The sequence below is a fragment of the Colius striatus genome, chromosome 7 (assembly GCF_028858725.1).
Source record: "Colius striatus isolate bColStr4 chromosome 7, bColStr4.1.hap1, whole genome shotgun sequence".
Classification (NCBI taxonomy): domain Eukaryota; kingdom Metazoa; phylum Chordata; class Aves; order Coliiformes; family Coliidae; genus Colius; species Colius striatus.
Window position 1 is genome coordinate 37,002,058 of NC_084765.1, and position 24,892 is coordinate 37,026,949.

Here is a 24,892-nt window from a genome sequence, read left to right on the forward strand (position 1 = left end):
TCTAGGTCCAGCTATGAAAAGAAGAGGACAACCATTTTGCCTTTCAAATGGCAATTACCCTTTGATTGTTTTGAGCCTCTGGTCTGCTGACTCCATCCATGCAGATTCAGGATGAAGGCAGGCCCCTGTCCTAACAGCAGCACTGCTCACTTGGGAGATCATTTATGCAGGTCTACAGCATTATTCTCCAAATTTTCATTTCTTATAGCCACCCACTAAACAAAAATCAATACTTCCACACAAAAATACTCAACACATTTGTATAATACTTTTACCACTCTGTCCAGGTACCATATGGTATTCCAACGATTGGGTTGGACCCAATAGCTTCACATCTACCACACCTATAAAAACCAGTAACATGACTGTAACTAAGCATGTCATAGCAGCAGATTGGTTAACTCAGGCAAAACATTGGGGATGTCTAAAATGCAATTCAAACTCCATACTTCATTTACAGCTACACGTCAGCTTTAAAGGCAGATGTTGAAACACCTCAAACAGGTCATAGCTAAATATGATGACACTACTGGACGGTTGCATAATAGGTCTGGAGATGCCACAACATTTCTTGAGACACACCATTAAGTGGTAAGGTTTTAATCATATCACATGGGAAGGAATATGAACACGCAGAACACTTAAAAAAAATCAGCACTGTCATTTTAGGAGAAATCCACTGAGTTACACATTTCATAACTGAAGCACTGTCATGATTTACAAGTGTACAAAAGAAACCAAGATATTTAAGAGTTAAAAGAGCAGTTCAGACTTCTCAAACTATATTTAGTGTTCATAAAACTTGCTACAGTTTATGGACCTGTTTCTTCCATCTGTTAAATTACTTTCAAAGAATGACTCCCTTTTCTTAGTTTTAATAATTCTGGCTTTCTACTAACTGAACTTCCATTGAAACAGAGCAGTCTCTAAAATGTAGACTGGCACAGACACTTATTTGCATTAAAATTTTTATTTTCCCACTTTGCTTCTTTACACACAGGCTTCTCTTGATTCATTTTTTATTTCATTTACTTGGCTCTGTCTGTGTTTTCGTTGATTTTTTTTTCCCCTCTTTTTTACCATCTCTCTGAAACGTATGAAAACATGCTGCATTAAACCAGACTTAGAAATAGCATGACAGGATTGCTCATCTCAAATATAAACACATTCCTTTTTCTACAGTTACCTGACACCTCCTCCTTCTTTAAACAAAAAAAAAAAAGAAGAAGAAAAAGATAATCCCTTTAAATAACAAGCATACACATAGAAATAAAGCACTTAGGAGTGGCTGTCATTGTGGTCCAGTAGCTTCATTTTAAATCGTAATGTCTGACAATTTGAAGGCAGAATTATCTTTCTATGCATATAAAACATTAAATTCACAAATTCAGAGTCTTCACATGGGTTTCTTTAACACAAAATAGAGATGCCTGTGATAAATTCTTCAGGACAAGTACACTCTGACAGTAGAAATAGTGTTTTCAATGCACTGTTCAGTAAGGTGACTGTGCAGCTTGTGTTCATAGAACACAGTATTAGAAAGAGCTTTTTAATATCATTTTGACTGCTTATAACTTTAAGTAATGAAAACCAGCCTGTGTTGTACAGCAAGAACAAAATATTACATTCTGCATGCACTCACATTTCTTGATTAAAGATAACAAAATCATATCAACATTTGTCTATTGTCTTTTTAAAATGGTTATAAATTTATGTTTTAATTTAGGTGACATTGCTCAGCTTCTTACAGATCTGATTCCATACAGGAAAGAAAGATGTTGCAAAAGTAATCAAGTGATAGCTCTCGACAGGGCAGTCAGGTTGCAATACCAGACAAAAATAAAACATGAGAACTTTGGCTTCGACAGCAGTCTCAGGTCATTCCAGCTGCAATCCCACAGCATCAGAAGAAAAGTACACCAATGACAATATTATGCTCAGACCAAATTTATTTAACCTACTGATACTGAGTCTGCATTTCACACTCAGTCTCAGCATTTCGTTATTCATGTGTAGCTGACACTGTTGTTGAAGATTCTCAGATGACATCTATTACCAGAGCACAAAGTACTTCTACTTTATGGCTCTCTACAACTTGGAAAAGAGCAGCCTGTTATACAGCAATTTCTACAGTTTAACTTTTGGTTAAATCCTCAAATTTTGCAGAGCTGAATCCTAATATATTTATAAACAAGTATTAGTTCATCTTGGAACTACTGAACAACATTATTTCAAATAAAGGCATACAGAATCTGCCAGTCTATCAAAAACAAACATTGTCTGAAGAATAACAAAACATTACAAAGTTTGATTATTGAACATCAGCAACATCTGGTTTTGCTCCATCTTCTGTTTCTACCACAAGAAAAAGCAAAACCACACTACCATAGCTGCAAAGATTGTTTTCTCTCCTGTCTAAATCCAGATCAGGGAGAAAGTGAATGGGGTTTTGGGACTGCATCAAAGAAGTGAAAACAGCCACTCTGCCTCATTCACTGAACTTGGTATAGGAATGGACAAGAGCCAGTTTTTCTTAAATAAGTTGATCCTCTGAAAAAAATCTGGCATCTAGTTGCTAATCTGCAAGGAGTCAAGTTAAACATCTGTATGACAGACAAAACCAGATGTCTATGTGTCTACCAACCCGTCTGCTCAATATACCTCCTACTAGGAGGCTGAGATCTTTTGCTAAATACAGAGTTCAAATACAAGGTTGGGGTGTTTTTTTCTGTTCTCTAATCTTCCTTAGGACCTCAATTTTTCAAAGCACCCATTGATAACTACAATGATGTTTCCACCATTAATGTCACCAGCTCAGTTTTAATCTGTGGAGATAAAAGTGACACATTAAATGAGTTACCATTAAACTGCTGTTGCCCTCATCACCCACAGATACACATTCACTGTGTTGCTCAAAATTTTGCCAAAAGAATTAGAAATTTAAGATAAGATTATGTTTTTGAAAAGTTAATCTTTCAAAGGAGTCAAAAATTGATTCTCTATGGGACTTAACAAAAAGTTCTTTTGGCTATGTCCAGGATTAAGTCAAACAGGATCTCATGAAATTAAAAGTAAGTTAGCTACTATTATAGCATACATATATTTCAGAAGAGATTGTGTAGCTGCTGGACTTCAGGAAGGGGAAAAGAAAACATACTGAAGTTGCCTTTCATTTCATCTATAGCAGCTCCACAATGAGTCAGACATAGAGCTGCTACTACCAATATCAGAAGCTGAATTTGTATTTGGGGAAGAAATGCCACCCCACGCTCTCTTCTCAGCACAGAGGTTTTCAAATCCATCCTTGCAAAGTGAACCTTTTCCAACTAATATCAAGAAATGGGTGGTTTTGTTGCTCACATTAGTGTAACAGCAGCTGCAGAGAATCCCCAGCAAGTCCCTCAGAAACAAACCTTGTGAGAAATCTCTGTTACCAGGCCTGAACATGGCCCATCATTTGTTCTAAACATGTCACATAAGTATTTCTTTTTCCCTTCCTGTCTGTGAATCCACTTTATCCTTAGTTCCCAGGTTAATGTCTCCATCTGTTTTGGGAAGCGTGGCAACATTTGTCTGGATGAAGGAGGCAACTTAGATAGACTATTTATAATAACTTTTATCTCCTATCTCTCATTCTGCTCTTTATTATGTTACTATTTTTGAGGAGGAGTGGTTAAATTTGTACCAAAAAAAGCTCAGACTAATTGTGTCAGAAGAGGAATGACCTTTACTCTCTCTTTGCTAGGTGCAGAGAAGCTTCTCTCCACGGTGAATTCTTAGTTCACTTTTTGCTCAAATAGACTCTATTTTCAGACTAGTAAAGCCTGACTAGGGCTATACAAGATGTGCCTGACCGGGGAAGCTAATACAAACCAGCAGGACACTTTTGGCATTGTGTACATTCCCTTTACATGATGTCACTCTTACTGCTGACCTGGGGGTGGGGAATGCATTTATATGGTTTACTTTTCTAGAATATATAGGCCAAGTAAAGAAACTATTTGAAAACTAATTTTGGTATATTTTATCCTATTTTCAGGTGCAATATACATAGTTTGTGACTATCCATGAACTGTAATTTAAATATGGCACTCTACTTTTCATCTTATCTAAGCTGATGCCCAAAAGATTTTGGAAGTGCATCATTGTATTGCTTCATTCCACAATAACTTTGTAATTATGCACCTATCATTTGGTTTCACTGTGAGGAATTGATTACAGTCAGCTCTTCCACTGCTATAGTTTCTCATATCTTTCAGCCTTCCTGATCCAGTTTCTCCAAATAAATGATGGGATGTGAGGAAGGAACACTCACATTCGTCTGAAGGAGGAATTTATATATGGTTTGTATTATTTCATTATTGCATCTTCTTAGCAGATCATAGGATGTATTTCCCTTGGATATGCACCATCTTTCAGAATTATTAAGAGAAACTGCATCTTTCCAGAGACAAAGGAGAAGGAGGGACATTACAATTGCTGATATAGCTTGCCTTCATAGAATCACTCATGGCAAAGTGAACAATTCACTGAGCTCAGTCTTGAGCAGAAAACTATAAATAAGAGACTGGAGAATCAAGGTTCTTACCTACAGAGATTTTTTGGAGGAGTTTCTTTGCCTGTTGGTTTTGAGGGTGAGAGGGGTGTCACCTTTATCTTAGAGTTTGGATTCATGAAAATTGGTGCCTTATTTCAGGACAGCTGCACTATTTCTTACCCTTGCTTCTCCTCTCTCTAAGATTGCCCTACTAAGAAGGGTCACCTCAGGTCCTGGAAGAGATGATGGTGAATGGCTCTCTACAACCAACTGTTCTCAAAAAAATACTACCATTAATTTAATGTTCAGTCTGGCTCTAAACGTTGATGGTTCAGCAGCTGCAGCATGCGTCAATGAGGAAGGACATCAGCCATTAGCCATTTCAGTGTGAGCTGTGCCCTTCATACTAAAAGCTATGCTGACTGTTATATTCCTTTTATGGTTATCCAACTCTGGACCTAGAGTTCTTTAATTTCTTCCTTTGATTGTTATTTTTAATTAAAAATATTTGGGGTTAAAATCATATGAACACATTTTATAGGAGATTCTTTATGTTAGTGGTATAGAACTGCATTACTTGCTTTAGTAATCAGTTGATCCCATTAAACTTGAACTGTCAGAGCTCTTAAGAGTGAGACACTTTTGGGAAGCTCTGTTGTCTTTAACTACATCTAAATCAGAGATAAAGACCAAACTCTTATCAACTTGGTTTCAAAAGCAAAACTAGACTCTTGCATTCAAGTGCAGAGATGTGATTCTAACCTCTTCTCATCCATCCCAAAAAAAATGTGGGATGGAATGGTTCTGAGTAGGAAGTTACATCTCAAGTTCCTTTCTATTTATATGTAATATTCACCCTATTTGCTACTGTAAGAGTGGCAAGAACACAAACAGAATAGCCACATCAAGGTCAGAGTTCTCTCCTTAAATTACTGAATTGTGTGAGAGAATGTGAAGAATTTCACACAGGCTGCAAATTGTTCCATTTCCCTTAATTATTTTCTCTCTGTCAGATACAGTTCTTTGGTGGGTGTTTGTTTTTGAAACCATAGCAATGAGATATATTTGCTGGCTACGGTCAAAATAATTCCAAACACTTATCTACTGGCATAAGTTTTTATTCAGCAAATCCAGCCATTTGCCTCCTTTACACCCAAAGGATAGGAATTTGGAGACTCTACTCCCAAAATAGCTCTTAAATTATTTTTCTCAAGCAGACCAATGGTTTATTTTTTAAATACATTCCCCACAAAAATAAAGATTGCCTCACACTGACACAGAACTGCACCCATTCAAAATTTTCTTATTATATCCTTCTTGAGTAAAAGACTCCAGAAGATTTTAAAGCATAAATATTAATAACCTTCAGAGAAAATTCCTCTGTAACATGTGTGCAATAAATCACGTCTCCCAAAATGCTGCTCTGCTACTACTTCTCTTGTTGAGAAAAACTGTCACTATATAATTTGACAATCTGCTGACAAAACCAACTTGATTTTAAAACCATATAGGAATCAAACACTCACTGGGAGATCATGGCTATCTAGCAGCAGTTTATTTAAAAGCACTTGTGTGTGTGTGGATAAATACACGTTGGCTAGTTGACTTTCTTGACCTTGGATGTAAGCAATGATTTTGACAGATCCATACTTCCCACAGCTTTGAAGAACAGAGTTTAACCCCCTGTGATTAGATTGGAAGCTCTGATGACAGTTCTTGTTGGAGTTATGAATGATAGTGGGATAGTAACTTTTCTAGCAGCTGAAGTCAAAACCCATCAAGGGCTGTGAATCAGAGCCCCCAGCAACCGATGCTCACTAGAAAGTAAAACCTGAACTTCATGGCAGCTTTCTCTGCTCCAGACTGTGGTTTCTCAGGACAGGAACATTGTCCAGTGAGCCACCCCTCCCACTGGCCTGATAGCATCTAGCAGGAGAATGGGCAGAGAGCTGGAAACAGGAATCTCTTTAGTCATGCCAGCATGAATTGGCAGAGCTTGGGATTCCAAGCACGTATTCACATGAGCAGGCCTTATTCTCAGTGCTGGAATAGCCCTATTGATTCAGTGCATCCAAAGCAGTTGGATTACAAAAGAAAAGTATCAAGCTCTCATATTTTCTTTACATCTCTTCCTATTGATAGGTGGTGCTTTCGATTCTGTGTTCAAAAAGAGGTGGCCATGACTGCAATATAATTAGATTTATGGCATAATTAGCCATTTGGTAGTGCTGGGAAGTCTGTGGATTGTGAAGAGCAGAATATGCTGGTAGGAAAGGAAGGAGATACTGCTTAATACTGTTTCAAGTAGCTCTTGGCATGTTCCCAGCTACTCTGAACTCCAGAATTGTCACAGAGCAAGAAGATTTTTTGCTAATACCTTCTGGCCACTCCCAGGAGCTGTTCTGAGCCATCATTAGAAGGAGCAGAGGACTAAAGGTTCAATTTCTTTGGGTCAAATTACAAAATGAGATTCACTGCTGAAAGCAAACTAAGGCATAATCTTGCTCACATAAACTAGAATCAGCACAATACTTTTTGTCTCTGGCACAGAGTTTGATCCCAGTCTAAAGACAGAGAGGATTTTGGGGGCTTCAGCCTGTTCCCTGATTGACAGCTTTCCAATATATTCACTTTCCATCATGAAGAATGCATTGTCACAATGACTGTAATGAACCCTTTGTGCAGGACCAAGTTTAACAATACAGCATTGTAGATGCAGTTTGTTTCCTTTTCATTAATGAAGATGTATAGGACATTAAGTGCTAGTCAGTGACTATTCATCCTTTCTGTTAGAAGAGATGGCATGTGCTGTTCCAAAATTGATCAGGAGTTGGAATAGCTGTCAGAGGAGTTCATGTCCTCCAGGCTGGGTGTTGCTAGTGAGCATTATTATTTAAAATCAAAAATAGTTTCTAAATAAAATGCTGTGGGAGGATAAAAGTTCAGTTAAAGTTGGGCAATGGCCAGCGTGGGTTTCATGGAGTAATTGCTAATTGTGTAAGCTCTGCCCAGTGCTCTGTTTACTAAGGTTGTTTTGCCCATTTTAGCTGAGGTGGGGCTCATTTCCTTAACAGACACAGAACAGAGCTGCAGTCTGCTCTGTATCCTGCTTGACAGAGCATGCTCAGATCCTTAGGCATTAACAAAAAGTAAAAGTAACTTCCCTCCTTTCCTGCTATATAGTGGGGTCAGAAAAAAAGGGATCAGGATGTCCCTCGTTCAATATTTACCTCCTCTTACTTGTATATTTCAGAAACATTCAAGGTCAAGTGTAAGTCAGTGTTTGTCCTGGTTAATCCTTCCTGTCAGACTCAGTTTAAGTGCAGCATTCCCAGTATTCCGTTTTGATCATTAGTGCATGTGAGCAGTCTAAGAAACCAAACACAAAGTCCCTGCCTAGAGTTTGTGCAGCAACTCCTACTCCCAACTAATAACAGTACAGCAACACATGTGCTGTGCTTGTACTTGCAAATTCAGTCCTGGCTGCAGTCAGAAGAAAGCAAAAATGTACTTACTGCAAAAGCTCACTGTGGGTTACAAGCTTTACAGTGGATCTCAGCACATTCATGTAAATGATTTACCTCTCATAAGAGCCACTAGCTGGAAAACCTCTGAGTATAAAAACATTACTTTGTTTGTTAATGAACTCTTTCTCCATTATAAAATTAATCCAAGACTGAATCAAATAAAGATGTCTTTAAATAACCTAAAGCATGTGGTGTCTGATTGAAGGAATGGTTTTAGGATGCACAGAATTCTCTGCCAAGAATTCAGAAACAACAGCCACAATACTCCTGCAAACCAGTGGCAGGTCAGAGGATTATCATTCTGATTTTACTATGATTACTCTCATGCCACAATACACTGGTAGTTTCTGATACAGTTGCAGCTAGGGCACCCACTTCTACTTTGCTCTCTTGCAAATGCCACATTCTTAGAAATGTTTCAGATACTGTGAGGTATTTATATTGTCCCATGCTAAATCAGAACACTTGAACTAGTATTCTGAACCCATTACACAGCACTAGGTAGGCACTGGATGGCTCATGTTAAGCTCCGTAGCTGTGTTACATGCAATAGCGCTGGAGTTAATCATGTCTGCAAAAGCAGCCTTAATTCTGGATTCCTCAGCCTTTGCCAAGTTACATCTAGAACATGGAAAACCTTGTATGACTCTATTTGTTTAACAGGAATACAATCTACATACCTCACCCTTAAAACCAAGGACAAAAGGATTAAGTACATCAGTCTTTCACTTTTAGCTATGACACTGCACTTGAGAAGGCAACAGATACCAAATAAAGCAATTCCTTGCACCCTGTCCCAAATCTGAGTCATAGCCCTAGGGACTTCAAGGCCTCTGAATAGTATTTCCTTTGCCTGTTGTCTTTAGTTTATTAGCACATCCATCTTACTGAAGGACACTGCTACTGATTGTGCACTACCTTTAACAGTAAGACAGGGTGGGTCCCGTGGGGAAGGGTGTGTGAAGTGCCTTGGAACAGCAACTGTGCAGCAAAAACTTCAAGCAACATTGCTCCCTCGGGGTTTAGACATGCTGAACTGCATGCCAGTGCTGGAGAATGTGGTGCACCTGCTGAAAAGATGGGACAGCCAATCGGGAAACATTTGTGGGAAAGTGGAAAAAAATCCTGCCTTCCAGGAGAAGTTGCTTTCTGTGGAACTGATGTTCACAGAAATGCACAGAAATGTTCACCTCCAATATACCCTTGGCAAGTTCTGTTTTACAAAAAGTGACCTGTTTTGTGTTTTGGCCAGCCTCACTGCATATACTGATACTACCAGTTGTGTTTCCACTCTCTCCTAGTCCTGTGTCCCACACTCTCACAATTCTCTACCGAAGAGTTTCACGTTTCATGTCATGTTTTGCAAGATTTCACAGAGTGAAAGGTTCGTGCTTATTATGAAATACTTAAGCCCAGCGCTTCTGAATCATGTTGAAATAATTGAAAATATTCATATTAGCCCCACAGCAGGCTTCTGTGATGCTGCCCAAAACCCATCTGACTTACTGCAAATGTACTCTGTGTTTGCTCTTAACATGTAACGTGAACGTATCTGGGATCTCCAAGCTGCACAGTGTCCCTGCCTCATCCACTGAACAGCCATAAATCCTGGACAAATGTAGAAAGGACTGAAATTCCTCCAGCAAACAAATTTCCAGGTGGGAAAAAGAAAATATACACAGGCCCTAATTCAGAGGTTCCTTGCAATCCCAGTGCCCTCCCTTGTTAGGAAGGATGTGGACACACATTCTCCCCTTTTTCTATGCCAGTCTTTGATCCTTCATACAGAAGTCAGTGCTTCAAAGGTACCATTTGACACACAGAGAAATGTGATTGAGTTGAAGAAAAGATCTTGCCTAATTAGCCTGGCATCTATTTAAAAAGAATGTTTACTGATAAACAGAGCAAACAAGAAGAACACATAGCACCTCAAAGCATCCCCCATGCTCTCCCACTACCTTTAGCTTTCCATTTAACAACAAAGTATTTTCCAGTTTTCTCAATTAACCCTTCTATTTTCCTCCTCAATAAAAACTCCAAATAAATAAGAGCTGTATCTCATGGTGCAGTTTCACAAGCATTTAAGCAAAACAAACACACACATAAAAAGGGGGAATATTCTGTTTCCATTCTTTCTTATGCCATTCCTCCTTTCCCTGCTGTGGTCCTGCCCTAGCCCCTTGCATCAACCATGGCAATAATCAAACATTTCCATGAAACAATTCCACTACAGCAGACACGGAGTCAGCTCTGGATGTGGTTAGCTGAGAGCAAAGGAACAAGCTTATCCGTTTAGCAGTGGTGAACTACTAGATCAGCTCACCTTGCCTCATGGAACCACAAGCTTAGAGGTTTACCTCCAAACTCTTGTAGCCATGTAGATAATCTACTTAAGTCATGGGGGAAGAATGTGCTTAGCCAAAAGGATCAAACTGCTGTATGAACCCTGAGAATTTACCAGTGAATCAGAACTCTCTTCTTTGCCTGGAGGACATCAACACCATCTTGATAGCACACTCCTGTCTAGATCTCAAGATGTGGTTGCATTTACATTCCAGATATCAAGAAGAACTGTTCTTTTGGTAGATACCTAAAAGGAAAAGGAGGAGGAAGAAAGAAGGGATCAAATGAGAGACTAAGTATGTCTACTTTCCTTTGCTTCCTTACTCTTTTTGTTCACCTTGAATTCACATTTCTGCATTGTAGTGGTAATAATGAAACAAGTTTACTTTAAATACAGAATTGCTTCAGGGTTTCACTTCTCAACAGCAAGAGAAAAACCAAAAAGTAGCCCTATTCAGTAAAACAGGGCTCATTTAGAGTGATACATCACTGAAGAGCAGTTCTCCGGTTCTCCCACTCCATTCATGTCTCTCCCCAAAACAGGCAATAACTAAAATACACAGAGATGGTCATAGAGGAACTATTGATATTTCATTGTCTTTGGAAGTGAATAATAGCTGCAATTATAATTAAAACTCAGGAAACAGATATTCTCCTGATATCTGGATGAATCAGTGCACATTCAAGAACACTACAGCACAGAATCTCCACACTACACTGGTTCTGTTGGTCTCTTCCATGTTTGTCTCACTCTATGCCATACACTAGGCACATAACATAGACTCAGATGTACTTCAGGAAATTGTTTCAGATGTCAGAAATGCATTGATTTTAGTTAAACTGAAAGCAAAAATGTCTCCTAAAACTTCATTGAAATAAAAATACATGGAAACAGAAGATCACCTTTCAGCAGAACTTACTGGGAAATTCTGCTTCTGGCCATAGCCAAGAAATACATCATTACAAATTGAGATTTAGTTTATTACAAAATGTCAAAGCAGGTCTTAATGTTTCTAATATCACTTTTGCTACTTGTGCAGAGCAACAGCAGTTACAGACCAATACACATTGCTAACTGCCTTATTCCTAAAGCTTATAATTTCTAAAATTATGTTCCATAATTAAACAAAACAATACTGTAGTATAAGAGCATTAGTTTTAATGAAAGCCAGTTATGTATCAGTCTTCAGCTTAATTTGCTCTTCACAGAACCCAGAAATAAAGGGATTAACTGTTGCAAATCCTCCTGGTACTTTACATTTAATCACAAGCAATTTATGATAATTTATTCCACATGTCTGATACCACTGGAAAAAAATTGCAAATAAAGCTTGCTGGTGCCTCCAGGAAGTGAGCTGCTCATTCTGTTCCAATATTAGCAGCAGGCTACAGCAACCTAACGTGTAACATTCATCCCATACCCCCAAACTTCATGAGCCATCGTTTCATGCACGTACAAAACAAACGGGTGTCTGATAGCGACTGAGGATATGTCACATGAGTCCTGAAGGACTATCAAGAACTGAAAAAGAAACTTTGCTGATGCTTCAATCCAGAAGTAGACAAGTATCAGAATTAATTTACTTCTTTTTTCACAATTGAAGGAGGTCTCAAAGCAAGAAAGTATTTCTAACTATGGCATACATTTTCCATTCTTGATATTGCACATGCTGACTGCAGGTTTTTTTTAATCAGCTAGATTTTTGCAAAGCAAAACTTTCTTTTTAAACCCAGATGCTGTAATAGAGGGGTTGACTTCTAGTGTACTCTCACCAAAGGGCCAGCACCCCTTGTACAGCACCCAGGGGTTAGTAGCTCCAGTTGAATTTTATGGCAGTGAGATACTATAGGCTCACTGATTAGCCCCATCTTGAATCTGGATGAGGCCAGGGCACCTGGCTCTCCCTCAATTTACAGTTACAGAATTAACCAGGAAACCTACTATTGGCACACTCAACTTCTAATTTGGGAAAAGAAAATACTGGCTGGCAAGCCTGCAAGGCCACCAACCTTGGGCTGCTGGAGCAACACAAATCATACTGCTCTGTGCTGCATGCTTAGCTAATAGGTCTTTCCTTAGCTTGCATAAATCCTTTGAAATTGGTCTGTGTAAAGAGGAACCTCTGTAATGGATCCACAGCATCCTCTTACCATTGTTTGTCTTGCTTTAGGCATATAAATGGCACATTCTGAGCTGATTTTTGTCAGATTTTTTTTTTTGCTTCCACGTGAAAGCATAACATAGAAGTGGGCTCAGTACTTTTGTTCAGGTCCCACCAGGCAAACTAGCACTCACTAGGGAACAGTTGCATCGAAATGCTTGCCTAGCAGCTGCCTCATTGGCCTCCAGTTCTTATCAGCAGACAAAATACAGCAAAATGAGGATTTAGACTGCAGAGAGAGGCCAAGTTGGCATTTATATTTAGATACTAATTAAAACTGATAAATTAATGGCTATTTTTCCTTTGTCCACATTTTTAAAACAAGGTTGGCTTCCCCCCCACCCTCTAGAAGCACTTGTTCTACATCTTCCTAACCATAGGTTTTCCCTGAAAGCTGCAAACCTATTTACTTGAGGAATAAAAGAATGGACTACTTTCCCAGTAGCACCATATCTTCTGTCACTTTGTGTATGCCATTAAGTCATGATTAGGTTCCATAGCTTGCTGTCTTTTTAAACCCATATTCTGGCCTGCAGAGATCAGCACTGCCAAGCACCAACAGATGTCTAGGCACACAAACTAGTGTTGACCTTGAAATTCAGATTACTAATTGACTTCCAGCACTCATATCATATGAAAAATAATACTTGTAACATCTTCCTACATGAGGTGGTAGGATCCAAGCTGGAAAAACATAAATAAACCCTGCATTATCAAACATCTTCAATCATTAGTAAGTAAATTGGTTCCTTCTTGAAAATAAGTTAAAACCACAATGCAGGTTTAAAAAGCCAGAAGTACTTGTGTCACTGGGTAAGAAAACATGAGCTCTGAAAGAATAAAAAAGGTAAGATTTTCTTTCTTACAAAGATGGCAAAGCAACACACACAGTCCAGGAGGCCTTGGTTCCTCCACAGCAATTGCTACTAACAGATTTGTAACAGTATGTATGTGAAAACTGAATTTTAAAAGATCCTTGAAATAAAACTCAGTCACAGAGGAGTTTTCAGACCTTTGGTTGACGTTTGCATGGCTCAGGTGTGATTCTGGGCAATCTGTTGATTTCCTCCTTCCAACACATTCATTTCAGAATTCTGGGCTTTTTAGATGCTGCTGTCATCTGTCCCCCAGAGAGGTTTTGCCAGCTCAGTCATTTCTGCAATAGCCAAACAGAAAAGGCAGAATGTTAAGAACAATATAGAGCTGCCAGAAAACAGTTGTGAGTGGCCATCCGAAGAGAGTACTAGAAAAGAACTATAAGCAGATGTCAGATGAATAGTTTTTGTGAAAATTGATGGTATATCAGGCTGCCCGGATGGGTTGTGGAGTCTCCTTCTCTGAAGACATTCAAAACTCATCTGGATGAGTTCCTGTGTGACCTACTCTAGGTGATCCTGCTCTGGCAGGGGGGTTGAACTAGATGATCTTTCAAGGTCCCTTCCAGCCCTTGAGACTCTGTGATCCTAAATATTTCAATGATTACTACTCAGAGACAGAGGGTATTAACATAAAACAGAGCTTCTGCTCGTGCCGTTGCTGTTGTTCTGACAGAAATGGATTACAAACCCAGATGAATCTTTGGAATAAGATTTAAAGTAATCATTAATTTTCTTCAGAAGTGAGAAAGAACATCAGTCCCTTGAGACCTGGTTAGTATGCCATCTCTGTATGATTCATTTGGCTTTGCAAACCAGAAGCATTGCTACACGTCTGATTGGGGAATATTGCAGTTTAATGGATCTGAATGCAGTGGGTAGAAATAGAAGATTCTGTAGCCCCACAATCAGATTTAGTAGCATTTTATTTAAATCCTAATTTCAAAAATCTTGCTTTTTTTTGTCACCAGAGAGTTCTTGGACATCACTAAAACTGCCCTGCATGTACCAGTAGAATTCAGGCCATGTTTATAAGCAAACATAAGATCTCAGTGTCTGTTGTTTTTCCCAGATTTAAGCATAATTTCCTGCCAGAGTTTTTAATGTTAATCTGCTGCCAACACATCATTTTAATGGAAATTATAGCATGCTGGTCATTTTCACAATTCTTAGCTCTCAAGCAGCTCCTGTTTGCTCTGAATTCCAAAATACCCAACAGAAATTACGTGAGCACACTCACCATTCTGTCATATAAAATGATGCTCTTTGAACACATTTCAGGAAAAAGTGTGTGCTATTTCTAAACAGCTTTAAAAATAGCTTCTGTGCAGACAGATTGATTTCTGCCTTGTGGTATTCTATTCTCTTCTGTCTGTTTAAATGAATCACCTTAAGACCACAATATGCGAGAGGAAAATAGAATGATAAGTAGAGGAATGAGTGATTGTATGGGAATCTCAAGGATGACACAGTTCCATTGTGCATCTTTCCAGCTGTAAAATTACAGAACACTTAAATCCAGGATTTTAGGGCAGATTTGGAACATGCTCTGTTGAACCTACGGTTGAGTGGAAGACTCAGAAATCCTTCTACTGGATACTTTCTACTAAAGAGCAAATGCATTGCCAATCCCTTTCCAGAAAGAGATGTAGCACTATAGCAGAGGTTCAAAGGAATTCTGAGAATAAAAGATAAAACTAAAACTGTACAATTTCTAGTCTGTCAACATACATTATATGCAAATTAGTAAGTAATTTGGGCACAATAGGAGTGGATCAATACACCAAAACAATTTGTTCTCACACCTTCATGCTTATACAATCTACTTTTCTAGGGTTTCACTTCAGACTAGATTTAGTCTGGTCCTCAGATTATACAATCTACTTTTCTAGGGTTTCACTTCAGACTAGATTTAGTCTGGTCCTCAGATTAAATGTTTCCCATATACCCAGTTTTACATCAGCCAAAGGATGGGTCGTGGGTACAAACTGCAATGTCCCCATCAAGGCTTGGAGCAAATGAGATGCAAACCTAGAGTGAAGTTTCTTGTTTAGTTTTCCTCAAGAACAATCTAATTCACGTGTGCCAAAATGATCCTGCAAACTGCTCCAATATACTGGGTTTGCCCCCTAAAATGTCATGTATTAAAACCAAAATGCTAATGTAGGTAACTCTCTTCTTAGACGCCGTTGTTCTCACACACTGTATCGTGACCTAATGGCCATTTCCAGACATTTGATTTTAATTAAAAAAATTGGTATCAATTCCTCTCTTATCACATCCTCTCCCACAAGATGCTCTTGCTGCTGTCACCTCCATCTTCTCCAGTAACCCTTTTCCTAGGCAGTAGGTAACCCCAGAAATAGGGGTCCCTGCTTGACAAGTCTCTTGTTGTCACTTGGCTAGACCTTGACAACATGTGTAAGAGGGTTCCCTTCAAGGTTTCCAGGTCAAAGGATGAGCACTTGCTTGCACTTTTTTGAATCTAAACCAGAAATCAATTTTTTTAAAGATATAAAAAAATAAATTGCTGAGCAGCTTTATCAAATCTGTGCCTTTATAATGCAATGGAAGATGGAAGAAAAATGTTGATTTCTTAAAACTGGCTCATTCAGAATTGTCTGTGGTTTCACCTTTCCAAATGAATTAGCAGCTGCCTTGAGGTCATTGTAGAATAGAAGTAGAAGCCAAGTCTTCTTTTAAAACCAGAAATTTCTTCCACAACATTGTTCCATGAGATTTCAGTCCTGGCCTGATGGGACTGTACCTTCCAATCCAATATCTCCCTCCCTCACTGAGATTATAATCAAGAATGCAGGAACTGACAGTATTTGTTGCAAAATTTCTCTCTGGGAAGTGGGCTGTTCACAGCACCTCCTTTTACAAAGCCCACAAATTGACATGGTATTAGCCTGAGTTCTTTCTTTGGACTGAACCCAACTCTGAACTAATGACCAAGCAAAGTTTATAAGTCACTAGGAACTGAATGGCACATGGAATTGATATTTGAGCCATGTAGTCTGATGTCAATCCTATAAATCCTATTTTAGATATGGCCACATAGTACAATTTGCTGGCATACTGTCTAGCTCATAAATTAGTCTACAGCAGCTTTATTCCAACAGCTAGAAGAAAAATACACAGAAGCTACATGTAGGACTAGAACTGGTTGACAGATATAAACTAGTTCCCGTGCAACCTGATCTAGGTTACCCTGCTTCTGCAGGGGTGTTCAGGCTAGATGATCTCTAAAGGTCCCTTCCAACCCTACCATTCTATGATTCTGTAATTCTATGAACTATACTTCATTTTCCTACATGATAAAAATCTCAATGGACAAAATACCTACATAATGTACCCAGAGGATTTACCAGGAGATATTGCTTCCACTAAAATTATATTATCTCCAAAACCAGCTGAAAGTGCTCAATAATCCTAGGGCAAAGTGATCTGCAAAACAGAGAGCCCAGATAGTGAATTACTCCAGGGAAAGCTCAGTGGCTTACTGAAGTTTTACTGAAACTTAAGAAGATTATGAGTTTTAAAACTCTTAGTTTCTTCAGTGCTCATGCATGTGAAAGGGTCACTGACATCAGCATCTTTCAAACTAACTTAAAAAATAAGCAAATTATTTTTTTTCTGTTCCTTGCTCTGCAATTTTGAGAACATATGATTTTGACACTATGAGTGAAAACTGAAATAGAAAACCAGAAATGTGTAATGTAATTGAGAATCTGCAAGTCTTCTGGTCTTGCTCTTACTTTTTCTGAAGACTCAGGTATACTCAGGTCTCACAAGAGGACACTTTAGGATTGAAATCTTTTTCACAACAAGAAAAGGCTGAAGATGCTGTACTCATGAGTACCAGAAACCAAACCTTGCATAAAAATTGACTTAACAATAATATATGAATTTAATGCCAGCAGATATAATGACAAATGAACAAACTGACAAACGTACACAGAAATTGCATGAACTAGCACAGTTCTGCTTTTTGGAGCCTTGAAACAAATGTTTATTCTATAAATTTGCAAGGCTAAAAGCTTTAAAGATATTTATGCTCAATTCTGATTTGGCTAGTATTCCTTCACTGCCCATGAGCTCACTGACCACTTCAATGCAGCCTCAGATTCTAGGTACTTTCACAATATATAGTGTTGCATTTAAAGCAATGCACACCATAAAGAAAACATAACATGTTACTTCTCGTGGCCAAGAAGGCAAATGGCATTCTGGGATGCATCAAGAAGAGTGTGGCCAGCAGGTAGAAGGAGGTTCTTCTCCCCCTCTACTCTGCCCTGGTGAGGCCTCATCTGGAGTCCTGTGTCCAGTTCTGGGCTCCCTCAGCTCAAGAGGGACAGGGAAGTGCTGGAGAGAGTCCAGTGCAGGGCCACCAAGATATCAGGGGTATAGAACATCTTTCATATGAGGAAAGGCTGTGGGAACTGGGGCTGTTTAGTCTGGAGAAGAGGAGATTGAGGGGTGATCTTATTAACATTTATAAATATCCAAAGGGTGAGTGTCAGGAGGTTGGGACATCCCTCTTTTCTATAGTAGATAGTAACAGGACAAGGGGTGATGGGATGAAGCTGGAACACAAAAAGTTCCACTTAAACATAAGAAAAAACTATTTCACTGTGGGGGTGAGGGAGCCCTGGCACAGGCTGCCCAGAGGGGTTGTGGAGTCTCCTTCCTTGGAGGTCTTCAAGACCCGCCTGGACATGTTCCTATGCGACCTGATCTAGGTGACCCTGCTTCTGCAGGGGGGTTGGACTAGATGATCTCTAAAGGTCCCTTCCAACCCCTACCATTCTATGATTCTATGATTACCCATAGCCCTGTTTTCTAAGGATCACTGAATGCAATGAATGAGTTACCACTTTTGAAGGAGAAGAAGCTGGAGGGATGCAGGGTTAATAAATAAGGTTACTCTTTTTTTTTCTAAAGATGGTGTTACCACATCAGACTGGTTTGAGATACATAACAAAAATTTCAACATACCTCAGACCTTTTACATTACTCACTTTACCAACCTCAATGAAGCCAAAACTGGTGCAAACTCAGAGGAGACTGTGACTGCACGTTTCACTAGCTTACAGAGGGTCTAAAAGACAAGAGTGAAAATACAGGCAGAGAAGCTTTATCTACAGTAGACCTCCTACCAGGAACTGCCCTGGTATTAACAAGGATGGGAAACAGTGTGGCCATGAACACTGAACAAAACTACCAGTCACCCACTGAAGACTGAATATCTGCATTTCTATCTGCCCAACAGAACACGCTTTTCACTCGACCATCCAACAAAGAATTAAAAACACCACAGATGGATGTTGCTTTTTTTGTGTGTGCAATTGATTATATGTTCTCTTCTCTTTGTCACAATATTGAAGTGGGAGGTATTATTAATACAATTTAACCACCGTCCTCAGTAAAAATGAGTCTAATTAGGCTGAAACAGTATTTTATTCACTGAGAAAACAGGGATCCATCCTAAATTCCTTTCAGTGACTAAGGCTTGATGACACATTTGGCATTAATTACTTAGTGGTGCTATTACACTTATTTGCAGGATTGACTCTCACAAAAAAATATTTTCCTACTCCTATTTCAGCAAATCTCTAGAAATACTCAGTGTATTCTGCAGCACAAATCAATTTCAAAGGACTTGAGTGCTTTGGAACATCTACTGTTGTAAAAAAGCACCAAGGCACTATTTGCTCTTGACCAGATTGAATAAAATCATTCTGTCTCACTGCCGCCTCTTCCTTCCTGAAATCCTTGCCTTGTTATCCACAAGGTTGCTGGAATTATCATTTGCTTTGCCTGACACTCATCATATTTCATCTCCTCTTTGAATCTCATTTACAGACTTCAACTTCCCTTTCCAAACCTCCCACCTCTACCCTTTATGTCCATACAACATCCCTGTATGTGCCTGCTTTGTCTCTAGGCCTTTGTGCTATCTAGGTAGCTGAGGTAAAAAATGCAGCTCACTACTTCTTCTCAGAAAATATACAAATATATTACTCAGGATACCATCATATCAAAGCCTAGGGATTACAACAACACTGAAGTACAGGAGAATAACATGTCGCTGAAAAGAATAGTAAGACCACAGTAAGATTCCATCTGCTACTAGCAAGTTGCTTCTAGCAACAAGCACAAAAACACTTCATGTTATAGTCTTGAAAACAAAAATTATTATAAGGATGATTTTTTACTTCAGTGCTTTCAATTGTCTTTTTTCCCTTTTGCACTAAGGACTGGTATAGGCATAGAAAAGATGTTAGTCCAGCTATAACATAAAATAATCTGTGCAGTTCCAAGTACTATTTAGCCATTCTGTACTGAAAGGTAAACCTTAAAACATTAAGCAATTATGAACTATAGTGGAATAAAACTGCCCTTAAAACCCTTTTTTATCAGAAGTTCACTTGTCTTTTCAAGACTGCAAGTATTCCTAACAATGAAAATGATAACATAGATGTTAAGTTATCATACCTGACCAAAAAATGCAAAACTTATCAGGAGACTGGAACATCTCTCCTATGAGGAAAGGGTGTGGGACATGGGGCTGTTCAGCCTGGAGATGAGAAGGCTCAAGTGGGATCTCATTAACTCTTACAAGTATTTAAAATGTGTATGTCAAGAGGATGGGGCAGCACTTTCTTCTATTGTGTCCCATGACAGGAGTAAGGGTAACAGGCATAGATTGCAACACAAAGATCCACTTAAACATAAGGAAAAACTTCTTTACTCTGAGGGTGAGGGAGTTCTGGCACAGGCTGCCCAGGGAGGGTGTACAGTCTCCTCTGGAAGTTCTCAAAACCTGTCTGTGTGTCATGATAAGAGGGGAACTTGCTTTAGCTGGAGGTTTGGGCTAGGTGATCTCTAGAGGTCCCTTCCAACCCCGACCATTCTGTGATTCCATGATTCTATCAGCCTGTCCAACAATCGTAGTAATTGTAAAAAGAAATCAGCAAAGTCCATGTTTTCACATGCACATGGGTTACTTAGTGTACCCAATATCCTGGTTTTGTCTCAGATATGAGGAAGATTGAAGCCTTTTAAAGCTGTAAGAGCTGACATTGATGTAAAGATGACAATCCAGAGTTGGTCCTCTATGCTGCTTGACCTTAATTTGAGAAAATCAAAGTAAATGAATTCTAAAGGAACACTCACTGGATTTTGGTAGCTTGGTCTGTGGTCCCCAGACTCCTGGAGTTTTCAATATGCATAACATTTCCTCCCTATTTTCCAACTTGTAATTTTTGGGCTACAAAAACTATTTCCCCATTTGGAAGGATTACACATCTCCCTGGTATGTTATTGTTAGAGAAAGACACACGCGTTATGAAATACATAGGGGAAAAGGTTGGGTAGAAATGGAAAAGGAAAAGAACACTTGAGCACAGAGCTAAAGTGAAGTATTTATTGGTGAGAAAGGAAAAATTGAGGGAATGATTAAAATATAATTTATGTATTTATATCTACATAGACAATTGTAAATTGCAGCTAAGTGTAACAGAGTGATGAGAGGCATTGCTGGAGAGCTGTACTGCTACTATCACTTCACATACTGAGAAGGCAAAGAATTTCAGCTGGAGAGCCTTCAAAACCTATTGGGACTCTGTATTCTCAAACATAGAAATTCAAAGTTCATGATTGGCTTGTATCAGGTAGTTGCTCATCCTACCTCAATATCTTTATCTGTAAAGCACAGACATTCTACTTCAATTTCTCTGCCTGTAAAGAACAAATAACTGCCTTCCTGAGCTGTTCAACTTCCCTTAGCTAATCTTGAGCATGCTCTGAAGCAAACCACAACTAGGCACTATAAGCAGATGATGATTACATTAGTCTGTTATTAAGGTAAGAACAATATCATAGTTTAATATCTTTCTTACTACTTCTTGAAGAAAAATCTAGTTTAATTTTTGGTACACTTGATAGTCTTTGCTAGGATTACCAGTTTACCAGCTGGACAAAGGCTAACAACAGAATAAACTGAGTGACTGGTCCATATCAGACTACGTGAAGTTGAGAACAGTGAACCTTAGTAGTAAGTAAAGCATGCTAAGTTGGCATGCAAGTATATACCTTTTATAGGAGCAGCAGAAGTTACTAAAGCAACAAAGCTGTCCCCCAGCTTCCCAAGTTTAACTAGAATCATGCAGCATTCCTAACAACACAATATACAACATGCAAAAAAAATTAAGTAACAGATGCTGCCAGGCTTCTAGAATATTTTCCTGCTGATGGGAATGGAATTATCCCTCACAATTTTACAGACTGAAGCTTATTACTTTGATCAGCTTCTGTTAGAAGTTTACAATGGCCAGGGCTATTCCAAACAACTCCTTCTGCAGATTCTGGTTTTGCACAGGTATGCACACTTTCCCTAGGTATGCACAGAAAGGGGAACCAGACACATTCTACATTGCAATAATTTCTTCTTTCAAATACATGTTTATTCAGATTGATTTCCTTGCTTTCTTTTTTTTTTCTTGGCAAGACTTCATATTTTTGGATAAGAAAAACAGATTTAAAAATCATTATAAGTCAGTGCAGCCTGTGTAATAGAAAGACTTTTACTGAAAGTAGGAAAGCATGTAATCTTGTTCTGAAAAAAACTAGCTAAACTTCACCCTACCATGGGAAGTACCTGTAATCTGTGAAAGGCCACACCTAATTTCCACAGCCTATTGTTGCATCTAGTCACTTTTATACTTTATAAAATGCAAGATGCAGCCAGTAGAAGATTGGTACAGAAATAATGTTATAAATACACTCCCAAATGGGAGATATTCCTAAAAATTAGGTAAGAAAGCAAAAGATTTTCAATATACCTTTCAGAGTAGATTAAGGCATTGCCCTTAATTTTATTGTGGTCTACATTTTAGACAGAGTGTAACAAACATGGAGGAGAGGAGAAGATAGCTGTGGTTACAAATAATGATGCATAAAATAACAAGAATATGTATGATATTCAGTAAGTACCTGCAGGAAATCCTATCAGTAAAGATACTTCTAACAGTAGAGTCTCATCTGAAGTGCCTATGAACTCTCAAACAGCCTGGATAGATTCCATGAAATAGAGAATTAGGAAAAAGAAATAAATGAATAAAGAAAACAACTTGAGAGGTAGCAACTTAAATAGTTGATTACTGTTGTTATTGAGAAAAGGAGTAAAAGATAATACTACATTGTGATTAATGCTGGTTAGAGTGTACAAAACTCTCCAGCACTCAAAACAGTGAGAGTGAAGCCAGGGTGCCTGTGTGAAATGTTTTACAGACAATGTGTGAGTGTGCATGAAAGGTTTTAACGCCTTCTAGTGTTCTATGTGTGAGAAATCAATGTCTGTCATTATTTTTTTACTGTTGTTCAAGATATAATCTGAAGTTGATGCTAATATGTCATTGAAAGTTGTTCTATCTGGAAAGAAAGAGAAGTTAATTGACAGGAATGTAGGATTAATTCTATAAAAAAATAAATATATACCAGTCTGGCCTCAAGACAACTCTAATTGGGATTATAATAATCAAACAGCTAGACATAATTTGTCAAACAATGGTCAGAAATCTGATAGGTGTGATTAGAGTTTAAAAAGAAACAAAAGTAAATTGAATTAATATAGACAGAGGCTAAAGAAACACCTCAGCAGCTATGGGGAAAGATTGGAACAGGCTTTGTTAATGTACAAGGGAACAAATATCCAAAATTTTAATAATGAGTTGGCAGCAGGTGTGTGTGTGAACCTCAGATTCTCTTAAGAGTCTCCAAACATCCAACTGCTGGCATTGGGTGGGAACTGGTACTCTACTTCTACAATAGCTAGATTTGTTAGATAGTCACTGTAAATCTCCTCAGTTTTAACTGATTTAGATCCAGAGGATAAGGCTAGCAGGATGTGTTTTTGTAAAAAGATGAAATATGTGTGTTTCTGATGGAATGCAGAAAGTGCTAATGAGGACTTGCAGGGAGTGATAAATCAGATTTTTTCTGCTGCAAACCAGCCAGGATCCCAGAGGCTTTTAATAAGATATCAGAGATGGATACTATTTGCTATAAGACACTCTATGCCAAAGACTATCAATACTATCAATTGATCCAAATTACATGAAGTTAAACAAGAATTAAATGAATTCCTATCTGCCTTCATGGAGTGCCTAAAAGCCAGGAAATATACTCATCTGGACCGTGGAAAAAAAATAGAAGAGACTGTTCAATTATCTTCTATGGTACATTCAGCCTCAATTTCAAAAATTAGGAAAAAGACTCAAGGGATTTGGGAAAAGTGTTTAAAATAGTATGGATGTTTTTTTAATAATAGAGATAAGGAATCAAAGAAGAGACACCTCCTTTTCTGCAACTCCACCTTGTGGAATGTGCTATTTGCGAGGAAAGAAGATACAAGAAACAGGAATGTATGAAAAGGTAGGGGGACTGGTAGATTAATTCCTGACCATGCCACAAGATTAGTGACTCTGGCTGAGGCATGGAGGGGACTAGGGGAATCATCCTCAGCTGAGCCCCTGGTTACAATAAAGTTTGGGAATGAGAAAATAAAATTTTTAGTAGATACTGGAGCTACCTTCAGTTTTGAACACTTGCAAAGGCATTTTAATGAAACAAAGCCTGTCTAGTATTGGTGCCATAGGGAGAAAGGAGGAAAGGCTTTTCTTTCATCCTATGAAATCTGTAAAGTGGGTGTTAATCCACTATTTTCTTTATATACCCGACTGCCCTGTGCCATTGCTAGAGAGAGACACTTAGTAAGCTCAATGCACAAGTTTCCTTCAATAAAGGGAAAATTCAAGTACATATACCTGGACTGTGTTGCCTCAAGCATTCAAAATTTTGGGGAATCAGGTGGCCAAGGAATTAGAAGAATGGCAAAAATCCACGAGAATAACACAGTTGCAGTATGTGGATGACATTCTTGTAACAACAGATACCAGGGAAGCTATTCCTGATGGTGTCACCTATGGGTGATGGACTGACATAAATTGGAACGGGCTTTAATGAGAGTCCTAGCTTTACAGTTCCTACATTTGGGAAAAAAAATCCCTAGAACAACAAAACAAAAGCCAAAACATTTGAATTATTTGTACATGAAAGACTACAGCTTGTCCTGAGAGTGCCTATTCAGAAGCTAGGATCACAGAAATGACTCAAAGCAGCATTTAAATAATTAAAACAAGCCACTTTGTCATTAATATGAGAGGCCAAAAAGTTCCCAATGGGGCAAAAAATTATTATATATATTGCTCAGATGGTGATTACAATACTGGAACAAAAAGAAAGCCACTGGTTATCTCCATGTTGTATGCTGAAATACCAAGTAGTTTTACTGGAACAAGATGATGCTCAACTTAAAACAAGTACTATAGTTAACCCAGTTGTATTTATTTTGACTGACCAAACAGAGAACCAGAGCACAAT

The 24,892-nt window shown here is 38.5% G+C and overlaps 1 long non-coding RNA gene across 2 annotated transcripts in view; it reads right to left on the reverse strand.

The window, feature by feature from the left end:
• LOC133625847 (uncharacterized) overlaps window positions 1-24,892 on the reverse strand; it is a 59,419-nt gene that overhangs the window by 33,192 nt on the left and 1,335 nt on the right. Inside the window, exons 2-4 of one of the 2 annotated variants that reach the window (XR_009819108.1) lie at window positions 13,582-13,725; window positions 10,523-10,654; window positions 2,570-2,825 (exon numbers count right to left, since the gene is read on the reverse strand). This is a non-coding gene — a long non-coding RNA (uncharacterized LOC133625847). Of the gene's footprint in view, window positions 1-2,569; window positions 2,826-10,522; window positions 10,655-13,581; window positions 13,726-24,892 lie in introns of those variants that run through there. The other variant, XR_009819107.1, reaches the window with a different exon arrangement.